Source organism: Salvia miltiorrhiza, chromosome 8 (genome assembly GCF_028751815.1).
Source record: "Salvia miltiorrhiza cultivar Shanhuang (shh) chromosome 8, IMPLAD_Smil_shh, whole genome shotgun sequence".
Classification (NCBI taxonomy): Eukaryota; Viridiplantae; Streptophyta; class Magnoliopsida; order Lamiales; family Lamiaceae; genus Salvia; species Salvia miltiorrhiza.
This window is the reverse complement of record NC_080394.1, coordinates 19,014,976-19,036,883: the sequence shown is the minus strand read 5'-3', so window position 1 is coordinate 19,036,883 and position 21,908 is coordinate 19,014,976. Positions and strand designations below refer to the sequence as shown.

General features: G+C 31.2%; 2 long non-coding RNA genes across 2 annotated transcripts; both read right to left on the bottom strand.

The window, feature by feature from the left end:
* Positions 1-8,135: 8,135 nt before the first annotated feature.
* On the bottom strand, positions 8,136-9,167 carry LOC131001723 (uncharacterized). Its single transcript, XR_009094003.1, has 2 exons — positions 8,658-9,167; positions 8,136-8,510 (listed from the first exon to the last, which is right to left on the bottom strand). It is a non-coding gene; the product is annotated as an uncharacterized LOC131001723 (long non-coding RNA).
* A 10,496-nt stretch (positions 9,168-19,663) lies between these two features.
* On the bottom strand, positions 19,664-20,698 carry LOC131001716 (uncharacterized). The gene is made up of 2 exons (XR_009093995.1): positions 20,338-20,698; positions 19,664-20,242 (listed from the first exon to the last, which is right to left on the bottom strand). It is a non-coding gene; the product is annotated as an uncharacterized LOC131001716 (long non-coding RNA).
* Positions 20,699-21,908: the final 1,210 nt, after the last annotated feature.

Sequence of the window (21,908 nt, the reverse complement as noted above, 5' to 3'; positions counted from 1 at the left end):
CTTAGTTCAGGTTATAATTATCATCTCCCGATCTCAAATTAAAACCTATGATAATGCTAAATTGGTGATCAAGCAATAAAGCAAACAATTATAACAAGAACATAAAAAGGAATAGAAATCTCAATTAATTAAATCAACAGTCAGAAATTCGAATCCTGTTTACTCCCTAAACCCTGGGAAAAGAAAATCTAGCCACACATAGACATATGACTAATATTCAAAATCTCTATAACACTAATGAACATTAAACAATGAAAAACCGTAATGAAATCGAGAATCTTCAGTCTTGCTCTTGCTCCGTGTCTCACAGCTCTCAGGAAAAATCAGAAAATGATAAAAGGTCCTTGGAATAAGCTAAAGGAAGGTATTTATATGCCCTAGGTCGTCCAAGCTCGAAAATACTCCAAAAACGCGCTTTTAGTGAAAATTCGGAAAAGTTGGGCAGACTCGGCGCCTCGCGCGGGCACCGTCGCGCGGCCGCATGGCTGGGCCGCGTCTCCTCGCGCGGCCGCGCGCCTGGCCCGCACGGTTTTCCAGCGTGCTCTGCAACGTCGCGCGGCCGTGGCATGCGGCCGCATGCCCGGACCGCGCGACCTCCCGGCGCCGTCCTCGCGCACGGCCGCGTGTCCTCCGACACACGGACTTCCCGGCGCCCGTTCTTGCTCATTCGATGCCCGATTTTAGCCCCGTTCGTGCCTATGGACTCGTCACTTCGCGTACTCCACTACGCTTCATCCAAAACTTCACAAATCGAGTCCAATAACCTGTAAAAACAACACGAGCACGGACGAGTAGTCTATTCCACACAAAATTAACAATTCAAACCAAAGACACTCAAGAATTCGATGAAAACACCCAAAAACTATGAATAAACGCGACAAAGGAGATGAAAAATGCATGTAGAACAGTATATTTTTCGCATTTTTATGAAATTATAATTTGGATAAAATATGTAATATACATCTTGAATGAAAAACCATGAAATTACCTTTAATTTGATATATAATATGTACTAATAAATTCAAAATGAGAAAGTTGTGATAATTTAAAGTTTTAACGTATTAAAAATTTATATTTTAAGAAGTGATACTTTCCTTAAGACGAGGAACCATAATTCAACTTTTTTTTTCTTAATACTAATATTTTAAAATTTCAAATTATATATTTATATTTATTTTATATTAAACATAAATTATTAATATTATATTTTGTAATCTTTATAAAATAATATCATAGTGTTATATATTATAATTTATTTAAGAAACACTAACTCAATAATCTTATCCAACTAATTGAAAATTAAGCTCTTTTTAAAATTATAAATTACAATCCATATACACATACTATCTCAAGCTCTCATCCAATTAATTAATTATATAATTTAGGGTTAAGGTGCAGATAGGCCCCTCAAGTGGAGGCCCTTAGAGCGTTTCAGTCCCCTTACTAACTGTGTGTGCAAATTGGCCCCCGAACTCTAAAAAATGGTGCAGATCGCCCCCTCTGACTTAACACCGTTATGGGCCGTTAGTCAGAGGGGGCGATCTGCACCGTTTTTTTGGAGTTTAGGGGCTAATCTGCACATTTTCCCTTTTTGAAGTTCGGGGGCTAATCTGCACACCGTTCATTAAAAATAATCACATCTCATCTTCTCCGACCAACTTTTCCGGCGTCAATCGCCGTCAGATGAGGAAAATCACGAAATCAAGTTCCCAAGCCCCAAATCGGGAATTCCAAATCGGCGTCATTGCTCCCAAAAATCACATAATCGAAATGGAAACTCGAATTCTCTCTCGAACGTCACCGCCCCCAATTGCAGAATCACCCCCAACGAATCGAACTTCGCCTCGCCGTAGGCGGTGATCGTGACCCCAATCGAGATCGAGATCATGTTGGCCATGGTCTCTGATTTGAAGGCGTCCTTCTTCAACAGCACGCCGATAGTGTAGATGGCGACGGGCATCGTCAGCCTTTATCACCGGATTTCGCCGGATTTGAGAGAAAGAGGTGACTCCTTATCGAGAAAAGCTAGGTGACTCCTCATCGAGAAAAGCCAGGCGGCGGCGCCCAAGAGAGAAAGAAAGGGGCGGCGCCCTCCGCCGGCCTCGCCGGAGCTTGAATCAGCGACAACGACGATCAAATTTTGAGCGAGAGAGTTGAATTAATTAAAAAGTTAAAAGGTGCAGATTAGCCCCTGAACTCCGAAAAAACGGTGCAGATCGCCCCCTTGACTAACGGCCCATAACGGTGTTAAGTCAGAGGGGCCGATCTGCACCGTTTGTTTTAGTTCGGGGGCCAATTTGCACACACAGTTAGTAAGGGGACTGAAACGCTCTAAGGGCCTCCACTTGAGGGGCCTATCTGCACCTTAACCCTATAATTTATTCTTCAAATTGTATACAAAAAGATGTCCACGCATACCTTTTCAATACTTTCATCTCTGTAATTGATTATTAAATCATACTCTACATAAAAATAGAAATGTTATTTTTTTTTTAAATATGGACGATATAGTAAAATATCTTTATATATATAAAAAGCAAAGTAAATGTAATTTCTTTCAATTTGAAGGACATAATTGGAATTGGAGTGAAAATTACCCACTAACAAATTAAAACTGTCAAAATTGATTACCCATTAATCTCCTTAATTAAAACTGCCGAGAATTAGCATATTTATTATCTATTTAGTTTTCTTTTAATCTATTACATAATAAAGTAGTTATTCTTCTTCAAACTATATATTGAATTTCAAACTTCAATAAATTTATATTTTTGTATAATTCTAATATTTTAATTTTTTAAATTATGTATTTCTATTTATTTTATAGTATTAAAATTTATTAATAGGACATTATGTAATTATTAACGTTACAATTTATTATGAACCGATAACTCAATAATCTCATCCAACTAATTTGATATATTAATTATTTTTTAAATTATAAATTATAATTGCATGTACATGTATTTTCCCAAACACTTATTCAGTTTTGTGTTGGGAAGCCCCAATTGTAAATATTAAAAACTTAGTATTTATTTGAAAATATTTAAAACCGAGGGTGAAAGTGAAAAATAAGTATACAACTTCATGAGTTCGAAATAAGCGGACTCAATTCATAATTTATTTTGCAATTACCCTTTCTAATTGTAACCATTGAATTTCTGTTGAATTATTTTTGGTTTTTAAATAAAACATTTTTACTTTTGATGCATGCTATATTAAAAAAATTATAACAATTATTTTGGCGAATATGTAAATAAATTTATATATCTTTTGATTATTAATATTTCAAAATTATCTAGGTTTATTTTATTAATTGTTTTGAATACACACACACACACACATATATATATATATATATATATATATATATATATATATATATATATATATATATTTATATATGGTTAACGTTCTTTAAATAATGAGTGTATCTATTTTTATTGAAGTCATTAATCGTTTATATAAATTAAATAATATTAAAATAATTATAGATTAAAATCTAGCAACAAATAAATAACGTGGAGTAAACTAACCAAAACAGGAAATTAGTGATTACTTATTATGTAGTTAAGTTTTCTAAATATGTTGAAAGTTTTCCCTCAAAAAAAAAATATGTTGAAAGTTAATGAAATTAAAAGTTAAATAGAAAAAATTATGAATAAGTTACAACATAAAATTTTAAAAATTCAAATTAGAATTAATTGTTCATTTTTAAGAAGGGATTATATCAATTGTTCTAAAAAAAATTACAAAATAAATCATGAATTTATATTCATTTTGTAATTTCGATCTCACTTTTAAACATTTTTAAATAAAAAATCAAATCTTTCTAAATTTTGCAGTTGAGGCTTCTCCAATTTCTTTATTTTTTTTTATTAATGTATGTATTTTTTTGTATCTATACAATTATCTTTGATAGGTATTAAATTAAGTTCAAATATCTTTATGTGTTTATTAATATCTCAAAAATATGTGTTGAGATATAGTCTGTCAAGGACCAATATGCTTAATAGCAACAATTTTCATCCCTTAAATTATACATGAAGTTTTTTAGTGAAATTATAGTTTTGCTTAATGAATTTTTGGTCTAGAGTTTGATTTTCATAGGTTGATTTTTTTTAATTCATCATTTTCACACCAAATCCATAATGTTACATAACAAATTCATATAAAACTTATTTTATACGATAAATCTGGTTTAATTTGTATAATTATAAAATCTCCCTATATAAGTGATACAATATCTATTATATAGACGCATGTTATATTTTTGTATAAATTACATTGGTTATATTAAAATATTAGATCACTCTGCAGAAAATAATTTTGGTATCATTTTATTAGTTTATATTAATATCACAAAATATATATAGACATATTTTACGCGAGTGTAAATTCACATTCACCGCGCATAGCGCGGGAGGTACACTAGTATACTAATAAAATAAAAGAGATGAAATAATATTTTTGAGAGTATATTAGTCAAAAAGAAAAAGTAGAAGAGATAATGAAGATATTACTCCCTCCGTCCTACTACTATAAGTGGGTCAAAAATTTTGGACACTCAAATTAAGGAAAAAGCGTAAATTGGTTAAAGTGATATGGCATACACTTTTTAAGGGATAATTTTTGTCATTTATGGAAACATATCACTTATAGAGGAACAATTCAAAATGAAATGCAGACCACTTTTAGTAGGTCCGCGATAATATTTTTTAAGTGAAAAGATAGATAATTATTTGTGAGCCACATGATATTTGATGTAATAATAAGAAAATGTTGCATAGTAAATTGAAATGAGAGTAAAAAATTATAATCACCGCGCATAGCGCGAGAGGTACACTAGTATATATAATAGCAAAATAAAATATATCCTATGTGGCATCGTATGATCATTCCATTTTAATTTTCCTCAATTTTCATTAATTCTTATTTTTTTCATCTCTAATCAATCTCCCTCTATAATCAAACTCTACACATTAAAAAATTTATATAAACATTTATATATAGATTGACATGTTATAACTCATACTACGAACAATTAAAAAAATATATACGTAATATTTAAAATTCAAAAAAAAATTTAAAATTCGAGTTATAAAGTAACATCAAATTAAGGTTCTAATTACTAATTATGTTTATCAAAACATAAATTTGTATTTGAAAACCATTCATAACAATTATAAAGATGGGAAAGTTCAGAATCATAGTAAGTGAAATCCTACTAATTAACTAACAATAGTACATGTTTTTCTTATCTAATTTATTCTAAGTTCATATAAATCCTGAATTCCTTCAATTTTCATCAAATATTCTAAAATTAATCTTAAATTGTTTTATGAAAAAATCGGGATATTACAGTGCACACTTAAAAATACATGTGAAGTTCTGAGGTTAACTAAGAACATGGAATTATAAGTATTTAACTATTAATCTCAAAATATAATTTAATACTCCCTTCGTCCCAACTTTTAGTATCCAACTTTCCTTTTTGGTCGTCCCACATTTACATTTTAGTATTAATTTCTATTTTTGGTAAAAGTAGGTGGGGCCCTTACTCCACTTTAATTATTTTAACTCTCACATAAAATGTGGGACCCTTATTCCACTCACAACAAATCAATCACTTTATTAAAACCCGTGTCGTTCTCAACTGGATACCAAAAGTCGGGACGGAGGGAGTAAATCATATTAGCATGCATAATCACGCTTCTCAGAAAATATTGATCCATCAAATGAACTTTGCAAGGACACTAGACTAATAGTACTCATTTCGAAAAATAAAGCGGGCAATAAGTTTCCTATTGCTAAAATGATTATGAGTCCATCAGATTTCACTAAATTTCAAACAAGAGTCATGGACAATCTCTTTCAAAAATATCTAAAGATTTAATATGTGATGGGAGTGGTCATACACATGAAATAATAACTAACGTGGTATATGATGAATTTTCGATAGATTATGAAGTAATTATAAATTTAATAATTTATTAAGATTTTGTAAGTAGTTGAAGTTATTGTTGATTTTTTTTTCCAGTGACTGATTGCAGCCATATACATCTAATTTAAGGTAAATTTTAACTAAATGTTGCAGTTTCTCTTTTAAATTTTATAGATCAATATTCTGCTTAGATATAAATTTCATAAGACATTTAATTTAGGTCAATTTAGAATAAATATTATAATTTTTCATTTTCAAATTCATTTAGTACTCAATTTTAATAAAATAAAACTCATGAATAAAAAATTATATTAAATAATTTCATAAATCTATATATATATATATATATATATATATATATATATATATATATATATAGGATGGAGTTCTATGGAGACCACTTCTTATATAGAGAATGAAGACCAAATCTTGTGCGTCGATCTCGCTTAATCTAACGGTGATCGTTCGTCCATTAATTATTGTAATTTTTCCATATTTATTTATTTCCCTAATTACAACTAATCAAATCTTTTATTTATGTTCAAATCTCTCCATCATTGATCTGTCCCTCTCTCCAAACTCACGCTCTCTCTCTCTCTCTCTCTCTCTCTCTCCCCCACACGTTCATAGAAAATACTAATGAACATACTAATGTTCGTTGATATGTTCGTAGAAAAACAAACAAACATACTAATGTTCACATAGAAAATACTAATGAACGTACTAATGTTCGTTGCTATGTTCGTAGAAAAATAAATGAACATACTAATGTTCGATGATATATGCGTAGAAAAACAAATGAACAACGATATGTTCGTAGGAAAATAAATGAACATATTAATGTTCAGCTATTACGTTCATTGACGAATGGTATCACATCAGAAAAGAAATGAAGTATTTCACGGGATTTAATAAACATATTAAATTAATTTAATATCATGAAATTTTATGGTCCCTTGATTCAGATTCATCCAACGGACATGATGTGGTCTCTATTCTCCATCTAAGTAGGTGGTTGCCATGGAAGCTAACCATATATATATATATAGGGTGTGGTTCTAGAGAGAACTACATTATTTGTGAGAACGGGAGAATCATCAAATCTAATGCATCCACTGTAAAAATTAATGCATTCGTTGTTAAAATTAATGCACTAATTTTTTTTTTTAAAAATGCTCCCTTCAGGATTCGAACCCGGGATCTGCATTCATCCAACAAGATGATGCATCCACCGTAGATCTTGATGATCAAATGGCTGAAGGGAGAGGTTCAAGAAAGAACCATAAATAAAAGAAGACCGGAGAACCATTTTCAGCCATTCGATCATCAAGATCTACGGTGGATGCATCATCTTGTTGGATGAATGCAGATCCCGGGTTCGAATCCTGAAGGGAGCATTTTTAAAAAAAAAAATTAGTGCATTAATTTTAACAACGAATGCATTAATTTTTACAGTGGATGCATTAGATTTGATGATTCTCCCGTTCTCACAAATAATGTAGTTCTCTCTAGAACCACACCCTATATATATATATATATATAGGGAGAAGATCCATAGAGAATGGTATATATTTTGAGAATGAAGAATGAATCCTAACCCTTAGATTAATACAATCTAACCGTCCACATTAAGTATATTATGAATTATCCGTTTTTTACATTAAGGCTAATTAAGTAATTGTGTTTTTTTAGTAACCGTCCACATAAAATTTTTGAAGCTTTAATTTTTTCTATCGTTTTTTTTTTTTGAGGAAGTTAATTAATTTTTTCTGTCGTTGATAATGGAAGAAGAAGGTAGTTATTTTACTTTATAAATATTTTATTTACGTTCATTTATTTATATATTCATATTCAAAAAATTAATTTAGTTATTCGAAATATTATACTGGAAAATATATGTTTAATTATTTGTGTGTTCAAATTCTAAATTTGTTTATTCGAATTCTAAATTTATTTATTCGAATTTACGTAGACTTATTCAAACAAAAAATATACTCCATATTCAAAGAGTAACGCTTCCTTCAAATACTTATTCAAAACAATCGAATACTTATTCAAAACAATCGAATACATATTCAAAAGAATCCATCGATACAGTGCCATTAAAAAGAGTGTATACTAGTATAAATTAATAAATCGAATACTTATTCAAAACAATCGAGCACATATTCAAAAGAATCCATCGATACAATGCCATTCAAAAGAGTGTATACTAGTATAAATTAATAAAGAATAGATAATAACAACTTATCGAATGTTTAACTAGAAACTTTGAACAACAAGTTCATCAAACATTGATTTTGATTACTATGGCATAAAACAAATAAGTGTGAAATAATATAGAACACAAATCCTTAATAAATGAATAGAATACAAATCAGTCATCTTTTTTAGCTTCAATTCCTTCAACTATTACTTTGCGTCTAGGTATAGTCAGCGTAAAGGCCGCTTGATCAGCAGTTGCAGCCATGGAAGTAGTTCTGTAACCATTTTCCCATCTGCGATGTATTCCTTCACTGGGATAAAGAAAGTCGAGCTCCACAACCTACGAACAAGCCTTCTGGCTCTGAAACATGAACAAGTCATAAGTTTTATCATCAAATTAACACAAATGCAAGATACCAACTCCACCATAAAATCAATATTATTTCCATTCCATCACTTATACACTTATCATGTTCCCATAAATTGAAAAAACAAAGAATTAAATTACCTTTAATAAAAATCAGATCTTTCCGCTGTTGCTGATCATAAATTACGATATAGGAGCACAAGGGCTGAAGCTTCCCTATGCTCCGCCGCTGCTGTTCAGTCGTGGACAAAGGAGGTCCAAGCGAAGGCGGCGGCGCATCGGCGATGGAGACATCGTTGCCTATGATCGAATGAGATGGAGTCAGAGAAAATTTTGAGAATTATGGTTTGAGAGAGAGGCGGGTGGGGCGAAGTCGGTGGTCGTGGTGTTGACTGTGGCGGCAAGGGGAGGCGGCGCCGGCATGAGAAAGGGGGCGGCGCCCTGTTGGTGCGCCGAAACAAGGATGATTCTGCAGAAACACGATGAACTTCAACCTTCTTCGTAATCGTAATGTCCTAATCTGCAGAAAGTTTTCTACAAAACGAATGGTGTCTGCAGAAATTCAATAATCGTGGAGATGTGGAAGAGTGAAAGGCGGAGTAATCAAATCTTCCGGATTTATTGATGCGGGTAAAATTCCCAATTACACCCTCTGGCCAGTAAAATTTCGGAGCATTTTTATTTTCAGCGTTTATGTTGGTTTTATTTTTTAATTATTCGAATTTCTTGTAGCCGTTGGATTTAGTAGATCTAACGCTAGAGATGAATTCTCTATTCTCTACTAATGTGGGATTCTCTATGGATCTCTCCCCTATATATATAAGCACAACCACTTTAAAAATAGTAAGTTATATTTTCCCGCCAAAAACCACCTTACTTTTTTTAGAAATAATTTTTTATTTCTAATTTTTTTTATTCATTTTGTCTACCCTAGATTATACAGATATTTTTTTATTTTTTTTTCTATCGATATAATATATCATATTTTCATAGATTTTACCGTGTAGTGCTTATCCAAAATGGAATTGTAGCTCAACACTATCTTATATGACTATTATTGCATGTTTATTTAATGATGTAACAACATATTTTTGTCTAAAATGATCATAAAATGTTCAGCTAATGTATATATAATATTTAGTTACCTACATATTTAATTAAACATGTAATCGCATATTTTTATCTAAAATGATCATAAAATGTTTTCAAAGCGTATATACAATATTAAGTTACATGTTTATTCAATGAAATATGTAATGGCATATTTTTGTCTAAAATGATCATAAAATCTCTAGTTAATGTATATATGATATTTAGTAAACCTAAATAAAATTATTCAAATATTAACATTGATCAAGATTTATAATTTTATATTGAATTTTCACAAAATTATTTACTTATATATTCTTTCTTTTCTTTATGAACGAATAGTTAGCAAGTATAAAATAAATGAACATTTAAGATTAATCAAGCCACTATAATTGTGTATCAATTATAATCGCACCAAGTTAATTATAACATAATCATGACACTATAAATTATAGTATTAATTAACTTTTTATCTCTTAAATATATATTACCTCAAAATAATATGTTGTGAAATGAAAATCAGTAAAACGTAATTAAAAGTTTCAAAAATCCTTTCAAGACTAATTGAAAATTTGAAAGAAAAATATCTAGATATTTTGATGAAAATTTAATGTTGATAATAATAATCATTAGATAAAAATATTTTGGCAAGATTTTAGTCATTCATTTTGTACACCTCTAACTATAAGATGGTTTCATCTTCATTTTAAACGCTACCATCTTTATTATAGTTATTTTATATAATAATATAAGTAATTTATAAAATCTTATTTTCTAAATATAATACTTTAAAAAATATAAGTTTATACTATTTTAATTAAATAGGTATGTTCGTATATCGCACGGAAATAATACTAATTTATATAATAATAAATCCCGTCGAATTTACTAGTCACATATAAAATTAGAAAAATTAAAAGGTGGAGTATTTATACTAAAAAGTTATATGCAAAATTTTGGAAAAACCTCCAAATTTTGTGTAATTAATATCCCAAAAAAATTATTTAGTCGATATAAATCTGGTATTCCATAAATTTAGTATTACCTGTCAGTTTCCACCTCTCTATATTATTGATTTAATGAAAAGCTAGCTGATGTTTTTGCCCCTCCCCCTATACAGCTTTATTTATCAAATGGAAATTAAAAGTTTCAGAAAATGAAAATAAAAATTTAGTTTTAGTTTATTTGCATCTTGTTGGAGGAAATTAATTGCATACATGTAAACTAACTACTACTAGTACTAATTAATAATTTAATTAAGCGTCCCGGAATAAAAGTACGATAACCGATAACCAGCTTAAGTGGAAACCCCTTAAAATTGAGAATAAATTATTATACATATTAAATCTTAAATTGTACTCGTTTTATTAAAAATGTCTTAAATTATAAGAAATATTTTTAAAAATTTTAAATTATTAGGTTTGCATCGAAAATAACTTCCGTTTATTTTTCGATCTCCGAAATCACGACGTGGCTCGCCGAATATCACCGTGTAATTATATTTATTACTATTTTAAAGGACATGACACAAAGCAATGTGATTTTGTGTCATATCATTTTTAAAAAATATATAACATTTTTTTGTATCACGTCAATTGATTCAAATCGCATTAAAGGTCAAGTTATCAAACGTCCATTTAATTTTCTAAATGATATGGTATATAATGACGTTGTTTGCTATCATGTCATTTACAAAAATATACTAATACGATGACATCTGGCGAGTCACGTCATGATTCTGAAGACTGAAAAATAAATATGGAATTTTTTTTATACAAACTTAATAATTTAGAATTTTAAAAAATAGTTTTTATGATTTAAAATACTTTTGATAAAACGAATATAATTTGAGATTTAATAGACTATTTATCCTAAAATTAATTACGTGTACATGATACTGCAAAGGCTGATGGGCCGGAACTCCTTTACCATTACTTACGCAAATTTCCAATTTAATTAAACAATTTTCCAGAAAGCTTGGTGGCAGCCGCCCCTCCAAATTAATTAATGCTTAATTAAATTTAATTATGTTTTACACGAGTCAATTTATATATATGTCTCTAATCTCAATCGTTCAACCCTAAATATAGATTGATTATTTGGTTGGAGAAAATAGAAACAGAGGACATAATTAAATTAAGCCGCAAATCATAAATTATGCGGCATAAAATACTTTAATAAAGCTGTACTTGGGGGTATATCTTCATCGAATTAACAAAAATATAATTAAATGGAAATTTATAAATATGAGATAGTAAATAAGAAATTGGGAAAAGAGTCCGTGCCGTGCAATAAGAAAACATAAGTTTACAGCAACATAATATAATTAAAACAACCAATCACGACTCAAACTCGACCAAATTAACTCATGCAAGAGGAATCGATACAATATAACATGCATACATATATAAGTTTTTCTTTTAGCATAAGTTTTTTTTTTTTTTTTTTTTTTTTGAGGTACCTCTCGATATATTTATTCCATTGATGATGGCACAGCATAAAACTGTATGCTTAATTATTCTACGTATAAAGATGTTTTAGTGGGCAGACGGGGGCGGGGGCGGGGCCCGCGGTGCAGCATATCCGGGGAAGGGCAGCGGCGGGAAGGTGAATTTTGGGAAGCCGGGGATGGATCGGATGGGCGGGAGAGACGGTAGTGGCAGAAACCCCGGCAACTGTTGAAGATGGCGCGCCGCCTCACAATTTCCGGCTATGAGGGCCACCACAGTGAGAATGATGCATAAGATATACACGATTCTAGCCATGGATGAATGTGATAAATAGTGATGTTAAGATGGAAGAGATGTTTTCTTGTGATGGAAAATATATGGAGTTTGAGGGTGTTTATATAGTGGGAGAGATGCATGCAATGCAAGTACTTGATGTTGATGTGATCTTTTATTATAGGGGGGGTTAATTAGGTTAAAACTCATGAATTTTGACTGATTTTTAATTTTTTCATGAATTTTATTTTTTGTTCTTTAGTTGCATCAATTTAATGACTTCTTCAATTTTTTATACTTTTGAGCTTCGATGAAGTACCAACCTGACATGGTGCCTACATGGTAGTACCGAGCTGACATGGCGCCTACTTAGACTAAAAAATTGACACTTGGAAAACAATAAACAAAATAAAAAATTCATCCCTTTCTCCAAATTGTCGTTCCCTTCCCCCCTCCTCCAAGCCCGGTGAAAGTCCGCCAAAGGACCGCCGGCCTCCCACCTACACTGCCGGCAGCTCTGTCACCATCCTCGACATTTACTCGATGCAGCTTGCCTCCACCCTCCCGCTCACCTTGCCCTCCTCCTCCGTCGCCTCCGCCTTAATCACCGCCGTCAGGTGGTCACCTCTCTTCATGCCCCACCACTTCCTCGAGACCGACGCCTCCTCCCCACACCTCCAGCTCGCCGTTGGCGATCGCCCACGGCCGCATTTGCCTGCTTGATTTCGCTCCAAACCCCTACCTTTTTCTTCGACACTGTCAACCCTAATTCCTCGAAATTAGGCGTCCAAGATCTCAGCTGGATCCAGACCCGATTAGACTAGTGGTGTCTCGCCGCCATCTCCGAGCCCTAGTTGTTGTTTATTCGCGCCACCATCGGAGTACTTTCCCTACATACTCCACGACCCCTTCAATTCATGCCATTCATGTGCTTTGGGGCTTAGCGGGTTCCAGTTGTCAGTGAAATTATTGGGTGACGAATCCGAGAAAGACGACATGCTAAAAGAGCTTTAGATTCGCACAGATGCCATGGAACTGCATAGGCTCGAGAAGGATTCTGTTAATGGGAGTAGCAATGGAGCGCCGGGTATCAGTGTGTATTGTATGTGTGCGTGTCGGCGTGTATGGCAGGCAACCCTTTGGCGGCCCTCGCCAGACTTTCATCGGAGACTTTGGGAAGAAGAAAGACTTTGATTGTGTTCCTAAGAGAGCTTTTAACGACGTCATTTTGATCGTCGTCCGGCGTGTCCATGTCATTTATCAAGTAACTTATAAATTGTCATGTCAGTTTTTAATTTGGGGATTTAAGAAAAAGTGTGGAAAAATTGAACGAATCATTAAATTAATGGAATTACAGATAAAAAATAAAGTTCATGGAAAAATTGGAAATTAGCCCAAAGTTCATGAGTTTTAACGTAATTAACCCTTTATTATTTATGTACTATTATTTTGTTTTTTGGTTTGAAACAAAAAATTACTTCCTTTATCCATTATAAATATAGCATTTTGATTAGACACGGGTTGATGAAGATGGTATTAGAGCCCACTTTATTTATTATTCTCTTTGTTCACGAAATATCTTCCTATTTTTTCATTATCGTCCGTCCATAAAACAACTTCGACCATTTTTGGAAATAATTCCACTAACTATCACTCATACAATTTTCATATATTTTTATACATTGCTACTAATAGACCCATCATTTTTAAAAATAACCTCACTAACTATCACCACTTTTCAAATTTGTGGGACTCCTTCTACGTTCACTAAATATACAACTAATTTTTCTTAAAAGTAGTATCACCTCCCCTTAAAGAAGATGTTTTATGGATGGAGGGAGTATAAAATAGGTCTAAATACTTGCAATCAAGCCCAATAAAGTCGACAAAAGCACATCCAGAAGGTGACCCGAAAATTCATCAGTGTTGAGCTATATTAGAGTTGGAATCAACACGAGAAGACAATGAAGAAGAAGACGTAGAATCACTTGAAAGTCGTGCAGAGTTGACAAATGATCAAATCTAGTGGTTAAACTCCAAATTGCTTTTGCCGTATTAATTATATCATAAATTATTAAAAAAAATCATGAATTATCAATTTTGTATCAGTTGTACTTTCCGTCTGTTTTTTCGACTCTGAAAAGCTGACGTGGCAGGCCAAGTGTCCCTATGTATTTAAAACTGTTCATTTTTAACTTATTTAACATAAAATAACGACTTCATTCGTGCCTTACATTGACAAATGCAAAAAGAAGTGCACAATTATTTTTCAGGATTTTCAATTAGTAAGGCACGAGATAACGCTTTGTGCCAGAAAAAAAATAATTCTAAATACTATGCGGCATCTGGCAAGTCACGTTAATTTTTTAGAGACAAAATGGTTGGGATTAGAATTTATACAAAAATTATAGTTAATGATTTAAACATCATTTTTGACAATTTAAGGTATACATTGATAGTAAAATATATATATATATATATATATATATATATATATATATATATAGGGAGAAGATCCATGGAGAATGATAAATATTTTGAGAATAGAGAATGCGTTCGAATAAATCTGAAATTTCGATGAATAAATCAATATATCGTATGAATAAGATTTTTGGCCATGGTTCGAATCCTGATATGGGCGAGATTTTCATTATTTTTACCATATTTACTGAATACATCTGTTCATTATTTATGTTGATCTATTCGTAAAATTTATAGGCTTATTCGTAAAATAAATACTTATATATATATTTTTTAAAATATACCCTTGCTACGTATTTACATCATCACCATCTTAAAATAAAATATTCTCTCCGTCCACAATTTAATGCCCTATTATGCTTTTTGTACACTTTTACTCTTCTTCTTTTCCTATATTTACTACCATTTGTCACTAATGGACCCACCTTAAAACACTTTTATCAATTTTATATTCTATATTTACTACTCCCTTCGTCCCACTTCAATTGGCACACTTGCCTTTTTTGTTTGTCCCACTTCAATTGACATTTTTCAAAAATAGCATGTGGTCTCTACCTTCTCTACACACATTAAACAAATGGTCACCACCCACTTTACACACCCAACCCTTTATTCTTAATCTCCGTGTCCAAAGTAAAAGTGTCAATTGAAGGGGTGAGTCCATCATGAATGACATGCAATGCATGAGGCTTTTAGGATGATGACACGTGTCATCCATATAGTAGTATTTTTATAATACATTTATTCTTACTCAAATGGACCATACAATGGTTAAATTAAATACCCTAGTTACACGGTTTTCGAAACATTGACCTCAACTTGATAGTGTCATTATTTTATTCTTAGAGTTTAATTTTTAATTTATATTTTAACAACCATAAAATCATTATAACACTTATCAGACGACTTTATGCTAAAATGCAAATTAATTAATTCATACATTTAATTTACTAAATACTAATGGACAGGAAGCATTACATTATCTATTTTCACATAAATATTTATACAATTAACCAAGTGTTTGCGAGAAGGCGGGAGAGATTTTGAGGGAAAATTTTGGGTCCTAAATTCAATTTGGTGGTGCATATTCCTCTTGGCTAATTATGATATACACGTTAATTAAAAAAAAAAGATTAATGATTTACAAGTTAAGAAAATACTGGGTGCAATTTCAATATTTCATGAATTTAATGTTGCTTTTGGCGAAAATACTTGAGATTTAATGACACATAAAGACTTTGTATTGTATCATGCAAACAATTCCTTAAGTATATATATTCGTAATGCAGTTGTATATTGAATATTTCACAAGTATAGGTGTTATTCACATCAAGATTAGAGATTTTAATTTATACGGATAAGTGGTATTCACTATATTAATAATAATGAGAATCATTAAATATAGGCGTGTTTCACTAAAATATTTGAACTTTAACATTTGAGATTTCATAAATATTGGGTGCAATTCACTAAAATACTTGAGATTTCATAAGAATATGTGCAATTCGTCATTATATTACACATTTGATCTCTTTAAGCATTAGAGATTACATTTTATAAGTAAAAGTGTTATTCACTATTATAATATATATTTGATTTCTCACTAATCTTACTAGAATTTTAGAATTCACAATCGATTTCTCATTAATCATACTTTAATTTGAGAATTCTTAATTGATTTACCACTAATCATACATTCATACTATAATTTGAGAATCCACAATCGATTTCCCACTAATCTTACTAGAATTTGAGAATCCCAAATCGATTTTCCACTAATTTTACTAGAATTTGAGAATCTCAAATCGATTTCCCACTAGTCTTACTAGAATTTGAGAATACCAATCGATATCCCACTAATCTTACTAGAATTTGAGAATTCTCAATCGATTTTTCATTAATCTTACTAGAATTTGAGAATCCCCAATCGATTTCCAATTAATCTTACTAGAATTTGAGAATCACCAATCGATTTTTCACTAATCTTACTAGAATTTGAGAATCCCCAATCGATATCCCACTCCCACTAATCTTACAAGAATTTGAGAATCTCCAATCGATTTTCCACTAATCTTACTATAATTTGAGAATCCTCAATCGATTTTTCACTAATCTTATTAGAATTTCAGAATCACCAATCGATTTTCCATTAATTTTACTAAAATTTGAGAACCCTCAATCGATTTCCCACTGATCTTACTAGAATTTGAGAATCCCCAATCGATTTCCCACTAATCTTACTGGAATTTGAGAACCCCCAATCAATTTTCCACTGATCTTACTAGAATTTGAGAATCCCCAATCCATTTCCCACTAATCTTACTAGAATTTGAGAATCCCCAATCGATTTTCCACTGATCTTACTAGAATTTGAGAATCTCCAATCGATTTCTCACTAATCTTACTAGAATTTGAGAATCCACAATCGATTTCACACTAATCGTACTATAAAATTTCAGAATCTCCAATCGATTTCTCACTAATCTTATTAGAATTTCAGAATCACCAATCGATTTTCCATTAATTTTACTAGAATTTGAGAACCCCCAATCGATTTCCCACTGATCTTACTAGAATTTGAGAATCCCCAATCGATTTCCCACTAATCTTACTAGAATTTGAGAACCCCCAATCAATTTTCCACTGATCTTACTAGAATTTGAGAATCCACAATCCATTTCCCACTAATCTTACTATAATTTGAGAACCCCCAATCGATTTTCCACTGATCTTACTAGAATTTGAGAATCTCCAATCGATTTCTCACTAATCTTACTATAATTTGAGAATCCTCAATCGATTTTTCACTAATCTTATTAGAATTTCAGAATCCCCAATCGATTTTCCATTAATTTTACTAGAATTTGAGAACCCCCAATCGATTTCCCACTGATCTTACTAGAATTTGAGAATCCCCAATCGATTTCCCACTAATCTTACTAGAATTTGAGAACCCCCAATCAATTTTCCACTGATCTTACTAGAATTTGAGAATCCCCAATCCATTTCCCACTAATCTTACTAGAAAATTTCAGAATCTCCAATCGATTTCTCTCTAATCTTACTAGAATTTGAGAATCACCAATCGATTTTCCATTAATTTTACTAGAATTTGAGAATCCCCAATCGATTGGGGATTCTCAAATTCAAGTATGATTAGTGAAAATTCAATTGAGGATTCTCAAATTCAAGTATGATTAGTTGAAATTCAATTGAGGATTCTCAAATTCGAGTATTATCAGTGAAAATTTAATTGGAGATTCTCAAATTCAAGTATGATTAGTTGAAATTCAATTGGAGATTCTCAAATTCAAGTATGATTAGTTGAAATTCAATTGGAGATTCTCAAATTCAAGTATGGTTAGTTGAAATTCAATTGTGAATTCTCAAATTCAAGTATGATTAGAAAATTTTCAATTGGGGATTCTCAAATTCAGGTATGATTAGTTGAAATTCAATTGAGGATTCTCAAATTCGAGTATTATTAGTGGAAATTCAATTAGAGATTCTCAAATTCAAGTATGATTAGTTGAAATTCAATTGGAGATTCTCAAATTCAAGTATGATTAGTTGAAATTCAATTGGAGATTCTCAAATTAAAGTATTATTAGTTGAAATTCAATTGGGGATTCCCAAATTCAAGTATGATTAGTTGAAATTCAATTGAAGATTCTCAAATTAAAGTATGATTAGTTGAAATTCAATTGGGGATTCTCAAATTCAAGTATGATTAGAAGAATTTCAATTGAGGATTCTCAAATTCAAGTATGATTACAAGAATTTCAATTGGGGATTCTCAAATTCAAGTATGATTAGTTGAAATTCAATTGGGGATTCTCAAATTCAAGTATGATTAGTTGAAATTCAATTGGGGATTCTCAAATTCAAGTATGATTAGAAGAAATTCAATTGGAGATTCTCAAATTCAAGTGTGATTAGTTGAAATTCAATTGAGAATTCTCAAATTCAAGTATGATTACAAGAATTTCAATTGGGGATTCTCAAATTCAAGTATGATTAGTTGAAAATCAATTGGGGATTCTCAAATTCAAATATGATTAGTGAAAAATCAATTGGGAACTCTCAGACTCGAGTATGATTAGTTGAAATTTAATTGGGGATTCTCGAATTCAAGTATGATTAGTGAAAATTCAATTGAGGATTCTCAAATTCAAGTATGATTAGTTGAAATTCAATTGGAGATTTTCAAATTCGAGTATGATTAGTGAAATTTCAATTGAGGATTCTCAAATTCGAGTACGATTAGTGAAAATTCACTTGAGGATTCTCAAATTCAAATATGATTAGTGGAAATTCAATTGAGAATTCTCAAATTCAAGTATGATTAGTTGAAAATCAATTGGAGATTATCAAATTCAAGTATGATTAGTGAAAAATCAATTGGGGATTCTCAAACTTGAGTATGATTAGTGAGAAATCGATTGGGACTTCTAATATTCAAGTTTGATTAGTGGAAAATTAATTGAGGATTTTCAAATGTATTGTAAATGCATGAATTATAATATTTAACTTTTAATGCACTATTTTTTTTTCAATTAATACATGAACATTAAACATTTTGAATTTTATCTCGAATTAAAATTTCATCAATAATTAATTCTACATGGATATCAAAATTTTCTTGCGTGACAATTGGACTAATAATTGAAATATTGCATTTCATATAAATATAATTTTCTTCTTCTAAAATCACTATCCCTGAATCCTACAACTTGCAACTTAATAATAAAATATGAATAAAATAAGGTCATAAAAACACATGATGTTATACTTATCAATTACTGAAATTTTAATTTCGTCAAATTTGAAAATGTTAAAAAGTTATGTACTAATTAAACAAAAATAATTACTATAAATTAAAAATTGAAATTCGAATATATTTCGTACAATTAAGCCTTAAATATTTGAATAAAATTTAAACTCAGATTTGTGTGAAGCCGAGAGAGACACAGTTGCGTCACAAGACTGTAGTTGTAGCACTGTGATAAAACACAGCTGAAAGAGAAAGCAGAAGAAGAAAGAAGAAGACGACGCCCAACCCCAAGTGCCATAACCAACATAAGCATCTCTCTGCCATAACTCTCTCTCTCTAAAAAAACACACTGTTGAATTGAACATAAGCATCTCTCTCTCTCTCCCTAGAAACTTTTCCAATATACTAACAAACAAGCAAACCCACTGCAACTTATTATCATTGTCGTAATTAACACAAACTAACATTAATTAAGTGACAACACGCCTCAATATTGGATACTAGTCACAACCAATCTTGATTCCACCCTGCTTGCTGCCGCCGCTCCAACTAACCCAGAAAAATGAAGACATTAAAGCAAAAAAATATGGGTCCATTAGCTGTTTGCCGCTGCTGCAATCCCATTTCGGACACCAATTGCCGATAAAAATGGCTGAAAGCTTGCAAATTAAGACCGCCGATCTGATATTAAATTAAGGCTGAAAGTTTGCAAATTAAATTACAAAATCTGACATTTTTTGAGAAGAGTGCTTACCATTCTCTCTCTTGTTTGCCATGGCGTGATTTTCGAGACAAACGTCGGGAGATATTTTTTTCAAACCATTCCAGATTTTCGACCCAGATCCAAGAAGCCCTTCATCTACTCAGTCCAGTTGCACCTTCACCGACGAATTTCCGGCGACGACGGCTTCATCAATGTGCTTTCAATTTTTCACCCCGAATGTCGGGAGAATATTTTTTCGCACCATTTCACAATTTCGAAAGTGTTTTGAGCAGAGCATCACTAACCCAAGCCATTGGCGCCTTCACCGACGAATTTCAAGCAACATACAAGGATCTCCAGCGCTATTCACGATTTTCATGTATTTTTCAAGCCATCATTACCAATTTTCAGATAAAAGTACTGTGGGCCATACCTTTTACCATGGTTATAATTATATTTTCAATTTATTTGATTGAATAACTAATTTACTATTTACAATTTTGCCATGACACATGGCAGGATCCTAACGGCATCATGCAGTGCATGTGAAGCACCAAGGAATTTTCCCAATTGAAGTGGAACGGATGGAGTACATTTTATCATTAGTAGACTCACTCTCAACATCTTTATCACTTTAGTCAACTACTCTTATATTTCATTCACATCACATTTTTTCAGCTTTATTAGTCTGCGTGCCCACACCAAAATGGGGCATTAAATCGTGGACGGAGGGAATATATATTTTCTAAAGTACAATCATGAATAGCGCATACGCCGCATAGCAATAAGCAAAGCAGTTCCTAACATAGCGTTTGTCTTAGTAATAACCTAGCTAATTTTATTAGGTAATTTCATTATGAAAGTAATTAATATGTCATCATGTTGATAAGACTTGTATGATTTAAGTCTACCAAATATAAATTGTGATAAATTTTCTCCATTAAATAAATTGCGATATAAAACTAATATTATAACATTTTTTATTCAAAAAATATAATTTACAAAAAAATGCTACGTAAAAATATATCAAATAGATCAATATTATTATATGAGAGTCAAATTAGTGTAATTAGTTAAAGTAATTTATGGGCATGGGTCAATAACAAACAATAAATATTGTTTGATAAATGGGAATTTAAATTGAGAAATATCACATATTATGTAATTAGATGTTTCAAAGATAGTATTAAGTTGGAATTTTTTCTTTAAGTACAGAATATAAAATTAAGTTAAAATATAAAAATTAATTTATGGGGGAAAATGTTTAATCATTAGGGAAAGATATAGAATTGGACTTTTGAAATTTGAATTTCTATTTTTGATAAGTTAATCTTATTTTTCGGCTAAGGCTATAAATGTAAAATACCAATTCACTTAATCCTCATTAATGATGTCTTAATAACTAATGTGTCAATATATAAAAATACCCACTTTCATATAACAAAAATAAAATTTACCCACTAGAATAAAAATATAAAATTTTACCCACTTTTTACACGAAAAGATTAAAATGCCCCTCCTTAAATATAGGCAATTCTCGCTCTCTCTCTCTGTAGTGCCTTTCTCTTCTCTTTCCCCTCTTTATCTCTCTTCTCTTTTTTTCTCTCTATCCTCTCTCCAGA